Source organism: Taudactylus pleione, unplaced genomic scaffold, assembly GCF_031769625.1.
Source record: "Taudactylus pleione unplaced genomic scaffold, aTauple2 ptg000690l, whole genome shotgun sequence".
Classification (NCBI taxonomy): domain Eukaryota; kingdom Metazoa; phylum Chordata; class Amphibia; order Anura; family Myobatrachidae; genus Taudactylus; species Taudactylus pleione.
Genome location: NW_028285092.1, coordinates 637027 through 659272, shown reverse-complemented (window position 1 = coordinate 659272; position 22246 = coordinate 637027). Strand labels below are relative to the sequence as shown.

Below are 22246 nucleotides of genomic sequence, written 5' to 3'. Positions count from 1 at the left end.
AGGTGCCTCTGACACTATGTTTATACTCAAGTACAATATTTCAAGCAATTTAATTCATATATGTCCATAATAGCTTAACTGGCACATTGATAGTGACTAGGGTTAAGAACAAATGTGGCTTTCGGCAGTCTTGGCCACAACTCCTTCAATCTGTAATGGTCACTTGCACAGAATTATACTTGCAGTGTGCTCTGTTTGATTTGGCCTCTGCTGACACTATTCAGTAATCCTAATACTCTTCTACTACTCTTTTCCAATGCAGTCCCTATATAAAATAAAGATAGCAGATAATAAAGACCACCTTTTGCTTTCCACCTATACCCTTAACTCTAAGCTTTTCACGAAAATAGGTAGTCTGTGCTGGGCAACATATGGGGGTGGGTAGCACAATAAAAATTCCCAGGGATCTATTTAGATTGTAGCATCCAGAAGGAAATTCAGGTGGCCATGAGGTCCACCAAATATGGATCATAGTACCCCTGCAGCCACAACCCCACCAACAATCATGGGAAGAAGATGGGAACATATTATGAAGTTTCTCAGGAGTAGAATACCACCGATAAGAATTTTGTATGCAGTCTTTCATTTTGGTTGCAATAGAACTCTTGGCTATCCCCAGTCTCATGTCGTCCAGCACAATCTGCATTTTTAATGCAGATGTGATAATTTTTAAATTAAATTTTCACTCAAATTTACCAAAAAGCTGGTGCCAGGAGACAGGATCTGAGTATAGGAACTGATAGTGCAAACAGTAGAAGAATGTTTTGCAAGGGAAATCAGTATAGCCACTGTGAATGCGAGTGATTATAAATGCATGAATTAAAGCTTATTGTGTAAGAAATGTACAGTATGTATTCTGAAAAAGTTTGTCTGTAGCCTCCATACTCAGCGCCCTGTAATATCTTAACGAGTCCAGCGTTTATTATTGCTACCACCTTCTGACCTCGCTGTGGTAAATTCGAAATTAAGCTAATTATAGGTGCTCTAGTTTCTGGTTTCCTGTATACTACTGCTGTGTATCAGACCCGGTTCTTCTGCCTGCTCTTATTGGTTCTGAATCTGGATACAGAGAAGATAGTCAGAACACACTAGCCCAGCAGCAGCTAAGATAGACTTGCCTACTCTCCCAGAACAGCTGAGAGGCTCACGAAGCTCAAGTGGTAATCCCGGCCTCCCGGAAAGTATTCAAGTGCCCTGGAGCTACTCGTATCTGCCTGGCACCACCCACTTCCCAAATGAAGTGGGCGGTCCGGGTGGTCGAAGACATGATTCAAGCTGAATCACGTTATCGTAGCCACACTCCCCACTTTGCAATGCCTGTAACATCGGCATTGTGTAGTAGGGATCAGGCCCAGGTGATGCAATCGTGCCGTCACGACCCCTCACAGCACACCTATGAGTTAGAAAGTCGGCAAATATGCCCATAGCTCCTTGTGGGGTCCCTGGTGTAGTCATTAGACTTTGTGCTCGGCTACTGCCAGCTAACAGTACAGTTCTGCATTAAGGATAAAATCTAGGCTGTAAGCTTTAGAGAAACAGAGATTTATTGTTATGTTATTAACAGAAATTTACATTTCAGATAGATATTTTCTGTTAGGTAGTGGAAATATAACTAGCTGAATTTTTGAAGGTGGGGTGTGACGTGACAAGCGGACAAGATGAGATGGCAGAAAGATAATCAGCAACTCATAGAGGCACGTCGCAGATGGTTAGAAATCATTAGCCTGTAATAGCCTGCAATCACAGGTTATTATGTTTCCCCTTCATCTTAATATATAGAATCAAATGGTGCAGGGAAAGAATTGAGCAAATGGTGGTTGAGGAAGAGAATACCATTTCATGTCAGATCTCATGAATCTTGTTATTGGTAGTGGTGAGGGTTGAGAAGAGATTAAAATGTATTTAAAAAAAAGCATTAGAAGCTGGAACAGAGGGTGCGTGGCTTAGCGGGAGAGGAGAGAGGACGTGCTTTGCTGGAGCTCCGGGTAACTAGCGATTTCAGGCTATTAGCGCCTGCCGGAGGTTAGTGGGAACCCGTACCCTTATCCCCAGAGCTCCCCACACATACCCGGTGAGGCGGTTACGTAGGTCCGCGGAGTCGTGGGTCGTTGACCCGATCCTGCGGATTGCAGCCTGGTAATCAGCAGGGAGGTGGGGACTACAGTACATTTCGGAAGCATCCTGTCGCATCTAGTAACGCTGTCACGAGTGGGAGAGATCCGGTCTGAGCGGCTGCTCAGCTCCCAGGAGAGTCGCTGTGAGTACCGGAGGGGCTATAAGCATCACTCCACGACACCATATCACCCTAGGCAGCGAAACGAGGAAGTAGGAATAAGTCCAGTGGGACCCTGGCAGGCGCCATTTTCCTCCTTGCCTCAGCTTGCATGCCTATATAAAGCCTTCAGACTGCATCACATTCACCAATACTGGTTCTGTACAGTGTAATCTGGAATAGAGAAATCAGCAGTGATTCTACAGCAGTTAATTCCTTTGTACTCTGATATAAAAATAATTATTGGTGACCCATTATCACTGTATTTGCTATGTCTAATTGAGCCTTCATAGTGTTATCAGTACTATCTTTAATACTCTGGCTCCACTCAGTGGTGGCTTCATTGTTATTGTTATTACAGCATACATTATCTCTGAAAATTATCTGGTATTTTTATTCTTTGGTGTCAGGACCAGTCTCATGCTTGATATCAGTTGATTATTTTACTCTGAGACGTGGCAATACTTCCTCTATAATCCTCCGGATGTAGTGAAGACGAATGCATAAACCCTTCACCATTTTTTGATGTTTTAACGTATATCTTTATATGTCATACTTAGTTCTTACTTGCTACCAACTTTTCTGTGATTAAAGAAAAAAGAAAGGATAGGTGCAGAAACGATGGCTCCTAAACGCCAGAAGGATTCTGCGAAGGCCCCTCCAGTAAGTTTTTTTGAAACTTTCTTCTCCTGCGCAGGGTTCTAAAGGTCAGCCCACTGACAAGGGAGCTAAACTTTCTTCCACAGTTGAAGCGGGGCCTAAATCAATCACACCAACTTCTAATCCAGGGGACTCATTAGGTGACGATGCGCCCTTAACGGTGGGCTCCATGAAGCTTCTCCTAGCTTCCTTCAAATCTGATATTTCTTCAGAATTCAAAGCAGCTCTCCAATCCTGCCAACAGTCAGTGGACATCATGAGAGATCGGACAGATCATTTAGAAAATAAATTAGAAGAAGCAGTTAAATCTCACAATGACCTCATATCGTTGCACGAACGACTCCAAACACAGGTCATCACTTTGAGAGATAAAGTCGGGGATATGGAAGATAGATCCAGACGTAACAATGTCAAAATTCGGGGTATTCCTGAGTCAGTATCATACATGGGCCTCAAGCAATATGTCACAAACCTGTTCATGAAACTGCTCCCTTCAGTGTCCATTACTGATTTTTTGATAGATCGCATTCATCGTATACCTAAACCAACGAATGTCCCGGAAGGCTCACCCAGAGACACCCTTATGCAAATGCATTATTTTCACATAAAAGAAGCAGTCCTGCGAGCAGCTAGACCCTCTGAAACTTCCGTGTCTATTCTGGGAGACCTACAACTACTTGGAGATCTATCTGCTTCCACACTAGCCAAGCGCAGATCATTCTATCCTGTTACCAGGGCTCTTCGGAAGGCAAATATTTCCTATCGATGGGGATTTCCTACTAAACTGCTGATTACTCGAAACGGTTCCACCACAGTCGTCTTATCACCTGATGATGGTATCCAGCTTCTGGTTTCTTGGAACCTAGAGGACATTTCAGCGACATTAGCTACAAGCCCGCGGATTGATAGTGATTGGTCATAAACAAAGATGTTGCTTTCAGAACACACAATGCTGGTTCTCGCTAAAGTCAAGCTAAGTGGACATTGTATTAGTTGTGTGTAGGATTCTAATGTTGCTCATATGATAAGCAATTTTGTTCTAGTTAAATCTGACACCGGTCACTATTTTGTAAGTTCCGATAGTGTCAGATTAGTTGGTAATTCTTTCTCTTTGTTTTATTTCATACTATATTTGGTAAATATATGTTGATATATAGGTTACTGTATGTTTTTTCTTTATTGTTTGTCTTTGTTTTTTCTCATGCTATTATTATATATATGTGTTCCCAATACTGTTTTTTACTTCTACAAATGGTACAAAATATGCAGACTTAGTACAACATAATATAGTCTATAGGTTACTACATAGTTACTTTAGCATGGCGCAATGGTTAATTTATTGTCCTTGAATGTGAAATGGCTAAATTCGCCCAATAAGAGGTGGCTGGCCCTTCATGTCTTTCATAAACATAAGGCACACATTGTGGCGGTTCAGGAAACCCACTTCATTAGCTCTGCACCTCCAAAATTATATGATTCTTATTATCCTCAATCTTATGTGTCAAATGGTCCACAATACAAAGCTGGAGTGGCCATATTATTCTCACGCTCCTGCAATGTACACTAGATGAACAAATTATAGATCCTACCGGCCGGTACCTTATTCTAATAGGGAAATTAGAAAAACGAGTGCTCACAATAGCTACGGTATATACCCCGTTCTAAACAAACTTAATTTTGCAGGAAATTTTGTTCCATCCTCCAAAACTGCTGCAAGGGTCCAGTCATACTGGTAGGGGACTTCAACATGGTGCTGTACCTGACACTAAATAAATCTACACCCACTAGTAAATTACACTCCCAACAGGTCAATGAACATACTAAAGCGTTTAATAGAATATTATTAGAAGATGACATTTATGATATTTGGAGGGCAAAGAATCCTATGTCCAGGGATTATACATTCTTCTCCCATGTACACTGCTCCTACTCCAGGATAGACTTAGCGTTGTCAGATAAATGGACCCTGCAGCAAATCAGGAAAGCTACTATTTTGCCAGTAGCTTGGTCAGACCATTCGGCTCTTGTCTTACGCTGGGATGTAGACTCTCACAAGATCCCCCCTAGACTGTGGAGTCTAGGTGACCATCTGCTGACTAATTCAGATACAAGACAAAATATTCTTCATTCTGTTACATTATGTTTGGAAACCCATAAACCTGAGGTTACTTCCTTAGTCAACCAATCCTGCCAACAGTCAGTGGACATCATGGGAGATCGGACAGATCATTTAGAAAATAAATTAGAAGAAGTAGTTAAATTTCACAGTGACCTTATATCGTTGGCATGTCTTCTGAGCCAAATAGGAGAATGGTCCATGCCAGATAACCCTAAGATGTGGGTTAGTTTGGAAAGAGACAGTTTCCCCATTTCCATTGACTGACTAACTCTGGTTACCTCAGTCCAGTAACCCACACAGAACATATTGCTTAGCAGCGGCCTCCTCTTCCCGAAAGACTTGAAGTGGTTTCTAAGTTAGATGATATTACCATGCCCACTTAAAAGGTATTGCATCTTTTATTTTGAATTTAAGATTTGATAACTGGACAAATGGGGGTGTAATTTCCTTAAACGATGTCACCACAGATGGCATTTTGAGTTATTTTGCTCAAATACGAGAGAAATTCTCTATACCGGTTAATGACTTCTATAAATTTCTCCAATTGCGTCATTGGGTGTATAGTGCAACGCAAATTTCCCATTATATTTGGTACCAAAATACTTGCACGATAGAGTTACTACAGTTTCTTACAAGGGAGGCATAACTTGGTGGTATACCCTTATAATTACTTCTTCAAGATCCTCTAAATTTCCTTCTCTAGTGAAGTGGGATTCAGATTTGTCATGCTCATTAATTGGCAGTTTTTCAATCCTGTTTTAGGATTTCCAAATGTCTCTCTCATGTGGAACAATTCTATAAACTTCTTCATAGATGGTACCTCACCCCAGAAAAGCTACATATGATTTAGCCCATGATTTCTAATTCGTGTTGGCGACATTGTGGTCAAATAGGTATTCTACCACCATAGGCGAAACTAGACATTTGGTAATGGGTGGTCCCAGTTCCAACCCATTACAAGAACTTATGTTACCTCGGAAGCTTGGTACTGTGGGCCTGATTCAGAGACGGACGCTCTGAACGAGCGCTCGCTCTGAATCAGGGTGTGTTGGGGTTTTTTTGTTCGGCCTCCTGGCCGCTCGCATAGCTGTGGGTGACCATCGCGACCATCGGGGCTTGCGACGAGACCCTTGTGGTAGGGTCTCGTGGCCGCAAGCCCCAGAGAGCTTCTGGCTCTAATAGAGCCGGAGAGGCACCGTCAGAGAGACTACAGGAAGGAAGGCAGGGTCTTTCGTGGACTCTTGCCAGATCCCTGCTGTGCCTGGAAATGGCGGCGCGTGTATACGCTGCGGCTGCACTTACCGTTGGTGCCGGTGATGGCGATTCCTATGGTCCGGGTGTCCGTGTGTTGCGCGCTCCGGATGTGGTGTGGTTGTTCCTGTTCCTGCTTGTCGGAGTCCTGTGTGGTGACGGCGGCTGGTGTGGGATCACATACCCCCGCGAGGTGCTCCTTGGTCTCCGCCTGACTGGAGTTTGGAGTGGAGTGGCAGGTTCCGGAGCTGGTGGAGTGGAGCCGCTTGCAGGAGCTGTTGGGTCCGGCGCAGAGGCTGTGCAGGTCTCTGAGGGAGGTACAGCCCCGGGTAACCCCTCAGCCACAGGCATTGTGGGTGGAGCGGGGGTGGCTGGGATTGCTGCCGCTTCTGGAGCTTGTGTGTCTGCTGCCCCTGGAGTTACTGTGCCTGCAAGCGTGGCGGCCCTGGATGGGTCTGTCGCAGCTGGGGTGGTGAGTGGTGGCTGGTCTGGAGACTGGAGTTGTGAGAAGAGCCATGTGCACGGCAATGGAAGTAGAGATTATGGGGGTGGGCAGCGCTCTGGAGGGGGGGCATTTCTGGAGACTCGGTTATCCCTGGAGACGCAGGCAGGGTTGGAAGAGGCATCGGAGGAGGGAGAGGAGGCAAAAAAGGGGTAAACGAGCTGGTACTAGAGCCAGGCTCAATTTATGTTTTATCAAACCCCCTTTGCCTAGCTTATTTCTAGCAAATGTTCAGTCCCTGACTAGTAAACTGGACGAATTACATGCAGTTCTTTCATACATGAAGCATCTGGAGTCCTGCTCTGTATTAATTTTTACCGAGACTTGGCTAAATGACTTAGTTCTGGATACTGCGGTCTCTTTTGGAAACAGGATTCTGTTCAGAGCAGACAGAACTTCTTCATCAGGGAAAAGTAGGGGTGGGGGGCTGTGTTTGTATGTCCTGCGTACCTGGTGTATTGATGCTATCTGTATTGGTAATCATTGCTCAGTGGATATTGAATATCTGTCTGTCAAATGTAGACCCTTTTATTTGCCCAGAGAAGTTTCGGTGGCAATTATCATTGCCGTTTATATTCCCCCTCAGGCTAATGTGACAATTGCCCTGGGAATTCTTTACGAGGAAATTGCGAAATTACAATCTGTGTATGTTGAGGCAGTTTTCATTATAGCAGGTGATTTCAATCAAGCTGACCTGAGGAAAGTATTGCCTAAGTTATATAAAAATGTATCGGCTCCAACTAGGGGCATGCGTACCTTGGACCAGGTGTATACAAACCTCAAGTCAGCTTATGAAACTGTTGTTTGCCCCCATATTGGCAGATCCGATCATATGTCCCTGTTTCTCATACCTGTTTACAGGTCATTAGTTAGGAGAGTGCGACCGGTCAGACGTCTGGTAACTATATGGCCGGAGGACGCACTGACTAGATTACAGGATATGTTGGAATTCACAAACTGGGATTTGTTTATTGATGAGAGTAGGGTAAATGGCGATATAGATATTGACTCTCTAGCATCATTGATATTAGGTTACATCGGTTGCTGTACGGATAGTGTTACAGTAACAAAGAGTATTAAAATATTTCCCAACGTGAAGCCTTGGTTGAACGGGGAAGTTCGATCTCTACTCAAGGCTCGTGATAGAGCGTTTAAATCTGGTGATTTAGAAATGTTGAAATCTTCCAGGTGTGAATTGCAGAAAGGTATTAGGAGGGCTAAAATTAGTTACTCCGCAAAGATTGAAGCTAGAAGTCATGATAACAGGAATCCGAGAAGCCTGTGGCAGATGATCCAGGATATTACTGGTTGTAAAATAAAAAAGGAGGTGATTAGCAATGACAATAATCTATTAGCTGAAGATTTGAACCTGTTCTACTCTAGGTTTGATCAAGAGAATAGTTTTTCTGTTACGCCCCAAATTCCCCGGGTGGGGGAGTCTCCTCTTATGTTGGAGGAGTATGATGTGATTAAATGTCTACGTCGGGTTGATTTGTGTAAATCAGCCGGCCCGGATGGGATTAGCGGTAAAGTCCTCAAGGGGTGTGCAGACCAGTTAAGTTGGATATTAACGGTCTTATTTAATTTGTCCCTTTTTAATTGTGTAGTGCCGAGATGTTTTAAGAAGGCAAATATTGTTCCAGTTCCAAAAAAGGGGGTAGTAAAATGCCTTAATGATTATCGCCCAATTGCACTAACTTCATTGATAATGAAATGCTTTGAAAGGCTGGTATTAGGACATATTCAATCTTTTTTCCCAGTAGATTTTGATCCTTTTCAGTTTGCATATAGGAAAAATCGTTGCACTGATGATGCGGTACTTACAGCACTTCACTCTATTTTAGCTCATTTGGAAGTGAGGGATTCTTATGTTCGGATACTCTTTGTTGATTTTAGTTCTGCTTTTAATACGGTTATTCCCATCTCACTAACATCTAAGTTGTTTGACTTGGGGTTAAGTGGGTCTATTTGTAACTGGGTTTTAAACTTTTTAACTGATAGACCACAAGTAGTTAGAATTGGAGGTGCTGTGTCGGGGGAAGTGTTGATTAAGACTGGTGTTCCCCAGGGTTGTGTTCTCAGCCCCCTATTATACTCGCTATTTACCCACGACTGCATGTCGACTTCTGATTCTGTGAAAATCATCAAATTTGCTGATGATATTGCAGTCGTTGGGTTAATTAGCAGGAATGATGAGTCCCATTATAGGAAAGAGATCAAAAATTTGGTTTCTTGGAGTGGTGATAATCACTTGCTCCTAAATGGTGACAAGACAAAAGAACTGGTAATTGATTTTCGTAGGAGATGTTTAGAGCAGAAATTGCCAGTGTCTATTAACAACCAGGATGTTGATATAGTTGAGTCTTTTAAATTTCTGGGTATCCAGGTTGCGGCAGATTTGACATGGTCTTTAAATACACTGTCCCTAATTAAAAAGGCGCAACAGCGTTTGTTTTTCCTAAGACGTTTGAGGGCCTCGGGAGTTAGCAAAGTAACTATGCTAAACTTTTACAGATGCTCAATTGAGAGCATTCTGACATTTGGTATCATTATCTGGTATGGCAACTGCACAGCGAGTGAAAGAAGTGCACTGGAACGGGTTGTTAGGACCGCCAGCAAAATCATTGGCGTGCAGTTGCCAACTATTCATGATGTTTATGGGCTTAGGGTTCTAAAGAGAACCAAAGGTATCATATCGGATCCAAGCCATCCATTTCATGAATTTTTTGATAAGCTCCCATCTTTAAAGCGGTTTAGAGTACTTCGGGCACGTACGAGTCGCTTGAGGGTTAGTTTTCTTCCATCTGCTGTGCGCATGTTGAATGCTATGATTGTATCTCTTTAGTTAATTTTAATTTTATTATTTTTGTGAAATTGTTTGTGATAACCTTTACCATGGATTGCTATTCACTGTTTTAAAAAAGTGCAATGTAATTTCGTCTGTCAAACTTGTTTTGCTGATGACAACAATAAATACAATACAATACAATACAAAAGCTCTCTCACTGACATCACTGGTGATGTCAGTGGGGCCGCCCCAAAAGGGCAGGCGTTCCATCGGGAATGCCTCCGTTTGGCCAGCCACCCCCCCTACCAAACGGGGCGAGCTGTCAATCACCATCGACAGCTCGCCCCCTTTGGTGCGAGACCCGGAGCGACGGAGCACCCATCGCTAGCCCAGTGGGCAAACATCGACCCAGTTGCGAGCGCTCAGCACTTGCGACTGGGTCTGAATCAGGAAAGACTGAGGAACACATGCAGCGCAACAGGTAAGTGTTGGTCGGGGCCGGGCTGGGAGCTCAAGAGTCACGGGGTGAGATGCTGGAGATGAAGGGGGTGGCAGACACAGGGGCTTGGAAAGAGATGTGTGACAGACAGGGGCAGGGGAATAGGGGGAGAGAGTGACAGACACAGGGGCTTGGGAAGAGGGGGAGGTGTCACAGACCCAGGGGCTGGGGAAGAGGGGGAGGTGTCACAGACACAGGGGCTGAGGAAGAAGGGAGAGTGTGATGGCCAGGAGAGGGGATAAGGCCTCAAAAATATGAGAATACCGGACCCAAGATTTATGTTGCCGGTCCTGGAGAGGGTAAGGACACTGAGGGGGGGGGGGAAGAGGGGGAGGTGTCACAGACACAGGGGCTGGGGAAGAGGGGGAGGTGTCACAGACACAGGGGCTGGGGAAGAGGGGGAGGTGTCACAGACACAGGGGCTGGGAAAGAGGGGGAGGTGTCACAGACACAGGGGCTGGGAAAGAGGGGGAGGTGTCACAGACACAGGGGCTGGGAAAGAGGGGGAGGTGTCACAGACACAGGGCCTGGGAAAGAGGGGGAGGTGTCACAGACACAGGGCCTGGGAAAGAGGGGGAGGTGTCACAGACACAGGGGCTGGGGAAGAGGGGGAGGTGTCACAGACACAGGGGCTGGGGAAGAGGGGGAGGTGTCACAGACACAGGGGCTGGGGAAGAGGGGGAGGTGTCACAGACACAGGGGCTGGGGAAGAGGGGGAGGTGTCACAGACACAGGGGCTGGGGAAGAGGGGGAGGTGTCACAGACACAGGGGCTGGGGAAGAGGGGGAGGTGTCACAGACACAGGGGCTGGGGAAGAGGGGGAGGTGTCACAGACACAGGGGCTGGGGAAGAGGGGGAGGTGTCACAGACACAGGGGCTGGGGAAGAGGGGGAGGTGTCACAGACACAGGGGCTGGGGAAGAGGGGGAGGTGTCACAGACACAGGGGCTGGGGAAGAGGGGGAGGTGTCACAGACACAGGGGCTGGGGAAGAGGGGGAGGTGTCACAGACACAGGGGCTGGGGAAGAGGGGGAGGTGTCACAGACACAGGGGCTGGGGAAGAGGGGGAGGTGTCACAGACACAGGGGCTGGGGAAGAGGGGGAGGTGTCACAGACACAGGGGCTGGGGAAGAGGGGGAGGTGTCACAGACACAGGGGCTGGGGAAGAGGGGGAGGTGTCACAGACACAGGGGCTGGGGAAGAGGGGGAGGTGTCACAGACACAGGGGCTGGGGAAGAGGGGGAGGTGTCACAGACACAGGGGCTGGGGAAGAGGGGGAGGTGTCACAGACACAGGGGCTGGGGAAGAGGGGGAGGTGTCACAGACACAGGGGCTGAGGAAGAAGGGAGAGTGTGATGGCCAGGAGAGGGGATAAGGCCTCAAAAATATGAGAATACCGGACCCAAGATTTATGTTGCCGGTCCTGGAGAGGGTAAGGACACTGAGGGGGAATTACAAGGAGGATGAAGATAGGGACACGGTGGGGGAGTTACAGGGAGGGTGAAGGCAGAGGCACTGAGGTGAAGTTACAGGGAGTGTGAGGGCAGAGGCACTGAGGTGGAGTTACAGGGAGTGTGACGGCAGAGGCACTGAGGTGAAGTTACAGGTAGTGTGAGGGCAGAGGCACTGAGGTGGAGTTACAGGGAGTGTGAGGGCAGAGGCACAGAGGTGAAGTTACAGGGATAAGAGTGAGGGCAGAGGCACTGAGGTGAAGTTACAGGGATAAGAGTGAGGGCAGAGGCACTGAGGTGAAGTTACAGGGATAAGAGTGAGGGCAGAGGCACTGAGGTGAAGTTACAGGGATAAGAGTGAGGGCAGAGGCACTGAGGTGAAGTTACAGGGATAAGAGTGAGGGCATGGACACTTAGTGGGAGTTACAGGGAGGGTGCTCAACCCATATATACATAAAAAACATACACACTAGTCCATGGCTCTGCCGGCACTCATTCCAACATAACAACTCACTCCTGTGTCCAAATAACCATATGTACCACTCCACAAAAAACGGCACTAGAGAGCATTATTTAAATGTAGCAAAAAGTTGTATTGACAAGGACATCAACGTTTCTGAGCTGCCACCACGTCGACAGGACCAAACAGATAATACAAATGAATAACATAACACTCACATATATAGTATACCAACATCAAACACCTCCCGTCACCGCTCCGACGCTGGTGTCCTGCTTCCGGAAGAGTCATCAACAAACAGACTTCTGGTCACTCACCCGACCGTAACCAGAAGAACCGCAAGCTTGCGTTCCACCTGGACAACCCGGGCAGGTTAAAGATCGCTCCCCCAACTCCACCCAAACAGGAAATCCCAGCTCAAAAATTAGAACAACAAGTAAATAAATACTATCTGTGTGGTCCTGGCGACAAGGCGACAGCTCCAAAACGTTGATGTCCTTGTCAATACAACTTTTTGCTATATTTAAATAATCCTCTCTAGTGCAGTTTTGTGTGGAGTGGTAATATATATATATATATATATATATAATGAGGAAGGGTTATCCCATTGGGACCTTACCTGCTCTGCCGACCTTGGCGAACACAGAAGGGTACTCTCGTCGCCAGCCCTTCCCCACAGGGGTCAGCGCCGCTCCTCAGCTTGCCAAGCACTGGATCCTCACTTGCCTCTTGCTCGGCGGTAGCTTCACTTCACCGACTACTTGACTCCCGACGGATTTAACTTGAACAGCAAAGAAGCCGTTATAAGCACGCTCTCTCTCTCTACACACACACCTACGCATACATATGTAAAAAGAATACAAGTTATGATTGTATTAGTATGTTAGTATAATGTAAATCAGTCTCCATTTTTCTTCTTCGTAAGATATTTTGAGGTTTATATACAGCCTTTATACTAACATTACTATTGCCATCATAAAATATATTATTTTTACATTATGCTTCCAATTTGTTTTTACTTGTCTTGTCCTTTCATATATCTGCATGTATGTGTCTCCCCTTATATGTTCTGTATTGTGCCTTCTCTGTATCCCACTGTGCTCCACATCCTGCATTGTACTTCCCTTTCCTTATCCCGCACTGTGCTCCCCTTCCCTCATCTCACCCACACTGTGCTCCACATCCCGCATTGTACTTCCCTTTCCCTATCCCGCACTGTGCTCCCCTTCCCTCATCTTACCCACACTGTGCTCCATATCCCGCATTGTACTTCCCTTTCCCTATCCCGCACTGTGCTCCCCTTCCCTCATCTCACCCACACTGTGCTCCACATCCTGCATTGTACTTCCCTTTCCCTATCCCGCACTGTGCTCCCCTTCCCTCATCTCACCCACACTGTGCTCCACATCCTGCATTGTACTTCCCTTTCCCTATCCCGCACTGTGCTCCCCTTCCCTCATCTCACCCACACTGTGCTCCACATCCCGCATTGTACTTCCCATTCCCTATCCCGCACTGTGCTCCCCTTCCCTCATCTCACCCACACTGTGCTCCACATCCCGCATTGTACTTCCCTTTCCCTATCCCGCACTGTGCTCCCCTTCCCTCATCTCACCCACACTGTGCTCCACATCCCGCATTGTACTTCCCTTTCTCTATCCCGCACTGTGCTCCCCTTCCCTCATCTCACCCACACTGTGCTCCCCTTCCCTCATCTCACCCACACTGTGCTCCCCAGTCCTCATCTCACCCACACCATGCCCCCCTTCCCTCATCTCACCCACATTATGCCCTCCCTTCCCTCATCTCACCCACACTATGCCCCCCCTTCCCTCATCTCACCCACACTATGCCCCCCCTTCCCTTATCTCACCCACACTATGCCCCCCCTTCCCTTAACTCACCCACACTATGCCCCCCTTCCCTTAACTCACCCACACTATGCCCCCCTTCCCTTATCTCACCCACACTGTGCTCCCCAGTCCTCACCTCACCCACACTATGCCCCCCCTTCCCTTATCTCACCCACACCATGCCCCCTTCCCTCATCTCACCCACACTATGCCCCCTTCCCTCATCTCACCCACACTGTGCTCCACATCCCGCATTGTACTTCCCTTTCCCTATCCCGCACTGTGCGCCCCTTCACTCATCTCACCCACACTGTGCTCCCCTTCCCTCATCTCACCCACACTGTGCTCCCCAGTCCTCATCTCACCCACACCATGCCCCCCTTCCCTCATCTCACCCACATTATGCCCTCCCTTCCCTCATCTCACCCACACTATGCCCCCCCTTCCCTCATCTCACCCACACTATGCCCCCCCTTCCCTTATCTCACCCACACTATGCCCCCCCTTCCCTTAACTCACCCACACTATGCCCCCCTTCCCTTAACTCACCCACACTATGCCCCCCTTCCCTTATCTCACCCACACTGTGCTCCCCAGTCCTCACCTCACCCACACTATGCCCCCCCTTCCCTTATCTCACCCACACCATGCCCCCTTCCCTCATCTCACCCACACTATGCCCCCTTCCCTCATCTCACCAACAATGTGCTCTCCTTGTCTCATCTCACCCACACTGTGCTCCCCTCCCCTCATCTTACCTACACTCTCCCCTCCTTCCATCATCTCACCCACACCATGCCCCCTCCTTCCCTTCCCCCCCACTTACCTATTACAACGCTGGGCAGAGAGGGAACTTCTTAGTCCTGCTCCTCTGAGCCTGGCTGCTGCTGCAGCAGCCATCAGGCAGCCGGGCGCCGCCCCCACTCCAATGCTGCTCTGCTCAGCTTCTCCAGGACAACCGACACACAGCGCTGCTGATGCTTGCCTATACTCTCTTGGCCGGGTCCAGGCAGCCTCTGGGGGTAGTGGTGGGCGGCTGTAAGAACCCCACGAGTGTCCGGCCACTGGTGTATGTAGGCAGAGCGGGACTGCGCCCCTCAAGTGTCCAGCCCGGGAGACCCCCATTCTGCCATTCCACTCATCACAAACTATGATCGCGCACGGTCCGACGTCATGACGTCACCGTGCGCTTGTGCATCAACAGGATCAGATGACTGATCCTATTGGTGCCGATGCAGGGGAGGCGGAGCTGGAGAAGGTCCTCCCGGTCAGGCGCGGAGGTAACGCGTTCCTGACCGGGCGCTCATTATTTACAAATAAAAAATAAACATGTTGAATCGGTGGCAGAGGCTAATGGGTGGTCCGGTGCACCCCCGGACCACCCCTTAGTTTCGCCTATGTCTACCACACATGTTTTGGTCGTGCCCCATGTTACTTACATTATGGACACTTATATTTCAACTTATTGAACAGGTTCTGAAGATCTCTATTACCCCAGATCCTCTAATAGCTATCTAATAGCAGAATATGTAGGGTGGCCTCTCCACTTTCAGTGCTGGTTTAGCACAATCACGGCAGGATTGTTTTGCATTTTCTCACAAGAGACTTCTGAGACACAGACACACTTGGAGATCACTGGTACACATCCACCAATTTGTTACCTATTAATTGTTCCCCGTTTGCAGGATATTTACTGTGCATTCATCTGTCATACTAAAAATGTATTCTAATTAAGTTACAAGTACTACAATCTGTATCCATCCCTGCACTGCTGGATCATTACTCCAATTGGATTTACCTGTGCTCTTTATTACGTGACTTTTGCTGTTGTACTAAAGGAGCTATATTCTCGATCCTCATTGGTTCTGTGTGGACTGTTTTTCATATATATTTTAAAATTTTTATTTTTTATGGTTATTTTTATGTGGCCACATTGTTGCTTACTTATTTAGTTATTCCAGTGCTATCAGCTACTCATGTTCACCTAAGTCCATTAGGTCAGACGTTTACTATTATATTGTACCTATAGGATTTGTTTTTTATTTTTGTGCTCACATTGATATTTTATATTTTGTATTTTAGACATTAAATACATTCATACTGGTACCACAACGCTCCCAATATTTGTTTTATTTGTTTGTTTGGCAGTGCCCGAGAATTTCGATAGTCATAGTAGATAGCAGTATCAGAAAATGGACTAGAGTTATGCCAACGTTTCTGAAGGAATTGTGATAGAGTACTTTATTGTGCCATGGCTGACATTCAAGTCCATGCAAACTATGTAGAGTAGCTGGAACCAATTAAACTAGGGCTAGTGCTACAATAAGGTTTGGTTATGATGTGGTAGTGCTATATAAGGATAGGAGAATGTAAAAATTGGGGCGATAAATTGTTGCAGAGATGTGGAATAAAACTGAGAATGTTGCATGTATGAGGAGGTTACATACAGTTTGAGAGCAGAAAGGTTAAAGTAAAGCATGGAGACTTGCAGGTGATCAGGTGATGATTCAAGTGAGGGAAAAGAGTGTCAATGATATCAGAAACTGAGCATATTATACAGAATATAAGATCCAGGTCAGTAGAAAGTCAGACCATTGGGAGAGACCATTAGAGAAAGTAATTTGGAGGCGAAGAGTATTGATTCTCAATGGGGTAGTTGAAATCTCCAGTGATGATCATAGTGATATCAAAGGCACAGAAATGTGTAAGAATTATTGCTATGGTCTACAGCAAAACTCATAGAGAATGGCTTGAGAATCCAGTTAGCATGTACTTCAAAAGATGTGAACATGATTGATGGGTAATTTGTTAGAAATGTATAATGCAGGTAAAGCAGTAGTCCAAACCCTCCTCCTTGTCTGCTGCAGGCCTGCAGGTGTGGGTGAAGTGGAGACAACCATGTGAAAGGGCTGCGGGTGAGGCAGTGTCTGACTTTGTGAGCCATATTTCTATAATTGCCAGAATGTTGAGATTATGGATGGAGGATAGTTCTTTATAAACATAGCATGAATTTCATATAGCACATTTGAAGGATTTTGAAAGTGATGGGAGCCAGGTGATATGTTTTAGGTCTGTTGAAATTTATATAGTGTTCTGTGGGGGGCGTGGCCACAAAGATCATGGAGTAACACGCATCTTAGTGTGCTCTCTGGTTCCAACATCCTGCCTACCTATCCTGCAAGCTCCTCCGTGGCCAACTTTCAGCATACTGCTGTGGATATAGGTGATGAGCAGCTGGGGATCAATCAGCCGGCTCTGTGACTGGGAGCTGCGGCTAAGGGGAGATCGCGGTGGCGGGTCCTGTATTGAGGCCTGGTCACGTGTGTCGCCGGCGCCATTTGCTCTGCTTCTGTCTGCTGGGGATTAACAGTGGTGCAACTTGTAATACCTGTGGCTGGTTTCCGGAGACTTGAGATCAGCTGCTGTACCCTCAGGGTCCTCCTCTTCTCTACCTGCAATCCGGTTAGTGCACTCTGCCTCTTATAAGTGCTGGGAGTAGCAGCCACATTGTGCACCTCCCCCACATGCTCCTTTTACTTACTGTCGATCACCTGCCATAACTGCTAGAGGGATCTGCAGCCTTCATCCCTCTATACTCCTGAATAGTATAACTACTACTGCCATAACTGCTAGAGGGATCTGCAGCCTTCATCCCTCTATACTCCTGAATAGTATAACTACTACTGCCATAACTGCTAGAGGGATCTGCAGCCGTCATCCCTCTATACTCCTGAATAGTATAACTACTACTTACATTATATTGCTGGTGACACTGATTACACCTAAAGTGCTGATCTCTATCTTGTAGTGATTGCACTGATGATACAAAAGGCATTGTTTTTCTATTCTACTGTTGCACATATATCACTGGGGACAGTCATATCTAATTAACAATGGTGAAGCATCATCAAGTTACTGCTGCAGCTAAGCTGGAGAAATTTTCTAGAACGTCAAATACTCAACCCGCACCCGCGTCCGCTGGACAGTTCTCCTGCATCTCCTTCAGAATCCTCTGCATTGGCTGAATCTACGGAAACTGCACTTCAGCGTGTTCTCGAAGCAGTGACAGGTTGTGAAAGTAGGCTCTCGGAGAAAATGGGCAAAGTGCAATCAGACCTCTCCATTATTCACCATGACCTACAATGTGTTCGAAGAGAGTGGGAAAAGTAGAAACGCGTACGTCCACTTTGGAGGACAAAATAACGCCACTAGGTGTTCGCATTGATTCCATCGATTCACAGCTACTCTTTATACAGAGGAAAATATCTGACATGGAGGGGCGTCTTAGGCGCAATAACATCAGATTTGTTGGGCTACCAGAGAAGGAAGAAGGAATCAACCCTGAGAAATTCCTAGAGAAGTGGCTGTCAGACGCATTTGGAGCGGATTCCTTTTCATCCTTCTTCGCTGTGGAAAGAGCTCACCGTGTGCCCTCCAGAGCCCTACCTCCTGGTGCCCCACCGAGAACTTTCATAGCGAAGTTCCTTCACTACCGGGTCTCTGTCCTTAGACTGGCTCGCACTAAGGGCCCTTTACAGTGGAACGGGACTCAGATTTCGGTGTTCCCCGACTTTGCTGTGGAGATCCAGAAGAACAGAGCCCAATTTCTCCCAATTAAAAGGCGCCTTCGTGAGCTGAACATTTCTTACGCTATGCTATATCCTTCTAAGCTCCGAGTTGTTGCTGATGGTGAAACCAAATTCTTCACGAATCCAAGAGAGACGGCACTCTGGTTGGATCGTCGCAGGCCGGCTAGGCTTGCTATGGTCAATGACTGATGCATTAATTCTCACTTCTGTTTTCAAGTCTGCTAAATAGGTGATGATTGCAATTATTTTATGCTCCTATTTTGTTCATATGATGAGGTATATGTATTGCTGTTCCCGCTGCTTTACTGGTTTAGGTATATATCTGTATGTGAGTTACTACATGCTGTTTTGTTACATCTGCTATAGTTTATTGGAATACTATGTACGCTTAGGGTTTCTGCCCTTTGTTTTTGGTGTGCTGAATGTTTCTATATATGTTCCAGAAGTACTATATGACATATGTTTGAGTGTTTACTATATATATTCTCAAAGTGACTCCCTACCCAGAGGGCTTTTTGCGTCATGTTCTGTAGTCATTGTATTTTTTGCTCTGAAGTTTTGGTTGAGGTAAGGTCATATGTATTCATCTTGACTAGTTTATTCATATTTTTTTTTTGTAAGGGTTAGAGGTGGTTAGGGGAAGGTATGCCATGGTTGGGGGTGATGTACAGGGTGGGGGGCATTTTAAGGGGCGGGATCACATGGTTACTTTCTGGGGAATGTTATTCTGTTTTGATTTTTCTGTTTTTGAAATGGTATGGCTCTATTTATATTTTGTTATGGTGTGGACTCTTCTGGCTGCTATGATGTGATGGCACCAAGTAATATTAATGTCCTCTCCTGGAACGTGAGGGGATTGAATGATAAAATTAAGCGATCTTTGGTGCTTCAACAGGTCAAACAGTATGCATCTGATATAGTTTGTCTTGTGGAAACTCATCTGGCTGGTGGGAAATTCCTCTCCCTGAAAAAGCCTTGGGTTGGTTGGGCCTACCACTCGACGCATACTTCGGCGTCATGGGGTGTGTCCATATTGGTGCGTAAGACTGTTCCATTTGCCTTAGACCAGGTGCAATGCGATTCTTGGGGTAGATATGTGTTTGTAAAATGTAGGATCAATTCAATATATTTATTGCTATTGGCGGTGTATATTCCTCCCCCCTATTCTCATGATGTTCTCATAAGGGTGGCTGAATTCCTGGCTATTTCACCTGGGATGCCTACTATATGTGTTGGAGATTTCAATAACGTCCTGGATCCAATATCATATAGACATAGAGTGTCCACTGATGGTATACATGTGAGGGATTCAGGCTTTCCGGGTATGATTGATGGACTGGGCCTGATGGATGCTTGGAGGGCAAGTTATCCTTCTGTGAAACAGTTCTCCTGCTTTTCATATACTCACCTCTCATTCTCTAGAATTGATCTGGCGTTGCTCACGCGCGTCCTGCTCCCGAGAATTCACAGGGTTCAGTATGAAACTAGGGGTATTTCCGATCATTCCCCACTGACGGTTAGTTTGAACTTAGAGGGAAAACGGGCCAACCTTTTTGGAAGCTCAATCAGTTCTGGCTGACTCGTATGAGCACAGGTGCGGAGCTAGAAGCTGCTTGGAATTAATTTTTTTAGCTCAATAGTGGCACCACCTCTGTTTCTATCCTAATGGATACTAACGAAACTGTATCAGAACCTTTATATACCCCTGCCTATACCTTCTAAAATCCTTCCTATAAACCTCTAAGAATAACGCTAATTTGCTTACGCAGTCTGACCGCAAATAAAGACAGGAGTGGAATCTGTGGTTCCAATGCACAAGTATTATTCAGGTAAAAGTACAGTCAGTTACACGCAATTGATACATACACAGTTTAGGCGTAAAAGGAAATATTACAGACCCAAGTACAGTATACATAAGCTGCGCCTTCGGACCCAGAGATAGACCTCAGGCTAGAGACCCTCAGTTCATACAGCATTCAGCTTGGACTAAAAAAACAGTATTCGGGCACACATATTTATCCCCCTCAGACTAAAACAGGACAATGGGGAAGTTTCTTGCTGATGTTATTGGTTCCCAGAGGAGAAGCATATGTTACAGCACATTTAACAGGCTGGTTCAAATTGACTCTCCCTGCCTCTAACAGCAGGGAAATCTTTCTAGTAACGCCTTCTGTACATTCCAACAGTTTAAACATTTTGTTGCTTGTAGGTTCTGCGATTCATAACTTGAGTTTGCATGATGCGATCTCCCCACCGATAATACCGGAATGCTGTAAAAAGCATACGCATCAGAACAAGACCAAACACAACTTGCTTATCATGTATAATACCTTAGTTATCAAAAACCTTTATTTCTCAGCATTGAAACTAACTTAACCGACTTAGATCATACATTGTGATGCTTATGGAACCTTATGTGTGAATATGAAATGTGTGGGTATTCAGGGTTTGATATAAGGACGCTAGTTAACTTGGGGCAGATGCGTGCGCACAAAGCTAATAAAACAGCGGTTTCATACAGTCTTATGCATTCGCTAATAAGCGACTAGTTAATAGCACTCTTGTGAGTATTATTGTGCGTATGAAACATGATGAAAGACGCGATCACATAGTGCTAATGTACTAAAATGTGAGTTTACCTAAAATGGCGCTTAGGTAGCCATTCGCAAAATGGCGTTTTGCGATCTTGTTTCTAAAATGGAGTCTTGCAGCCATTCGCAAGATGGCGTTGCTGCGATTAAATTTTAAACTGAACTTGTCTCAGCCAATTATTCAGCTTCGACAGTCCACCCTTTGATAGCAAACAACATGCTATCACAATCTGCTATTTAAATTTAATTTAGGCTTACATTTACATATTATTTAGTGTTATTCTGGGATGGCACAAGATGGTTCTTAATCCATCAATAATGTGTCTCTGGGTGGGGACATAAAACTACTATTATACGCACACCGCGGATCTTGGAAGATCATGTGACAGGTGTGGGAATGCACCAGTCTTATAACAGCAGTCTTGAAGGGGAATTTGAGACTTTACATTGTCTGAGGTGTTCTATAAATAACATTTCAATAATATCTTCTATGCATGTCTAAATATTATACATTTAAATGATGGTACTTCCTAGCTCAGGGTTGTAATGCAGTTCTGTATCTACCTCGGTATACATATTATCATTTCTGACCACCATCATAGTTTCATTCTTTCGTTTTACTCTGTTTTTACTTTTTCCACACTTCAACACAATAGGAACACACCGGAAGCATATGCCAATTACTATGATGACAATCAGTATAAGGATCAAGAATTTGCCTATGCTGGCGATCACTTCCTGGACCCATTCCCCTAGACCTGAGAACCATTTTACTGGATTCAGCCATGACACCCATCCTTCTATCTTTTCCCCTGCTTGAGCCACTGATGCGTTATGGTTCTTTCGAAATTCCCACTTTAGCTGCAGAATCTCATCCATCTTCTGGTCTATCACCTCCTTAGGGTCGCTGGTATCATTGGTGACATAAGTGCAACATTTTACTCCAAATTGGGTGGCTAACGTTCCGCAATACCCTCCAGTAACAGCAGTAAAATAATTCAACACTAGCCTGTGTTGCACTAGTTCTTTCTTGTACGCTTGCAATTCTCTCCCTGTGTACCTGAATGTGTCATCGTACATCTCGGTGATATTATCTATTAATTTAGCAAGTTCCTGGATATATCTAAAATTTAATGTACCCCTAGCAATCCTGGTGGGATCCAGGGCGACTAAAACTTGGAAGCCAGTTGTCGCACTGATTAACTGAGCGGC

General features: G+C 45.8%; 1 protein-coding gene and 1 long non-coding RNA gene across 9 annotated transcripts in view; one reads left to right on the top strand and one right to left on the bottom strand.

Moving 5' to 3' along the window:
* TNRC18 (trinucleotide repeat containing 18) overlaps positions 1–22246 on the top strand; it is a 416103-nt gene that overhangs the window by 376971 nt on the left and 16886 nt on the right. The window lies entirely within an intron of this gene.
* Positions 2158–15005, bottom strand: LOC148477761 (uncharacterized). Its single transcript, XR_015872474.1, has 3 exons — positions 14681–15005; positions 12621–12782; positions 2158–2446 (listed from the first exon to the last, which is right to left on the bottom strand). It is a non-coding gene; the product is annotated as an uncharacterized LOC148477761 (long non-coding RNA).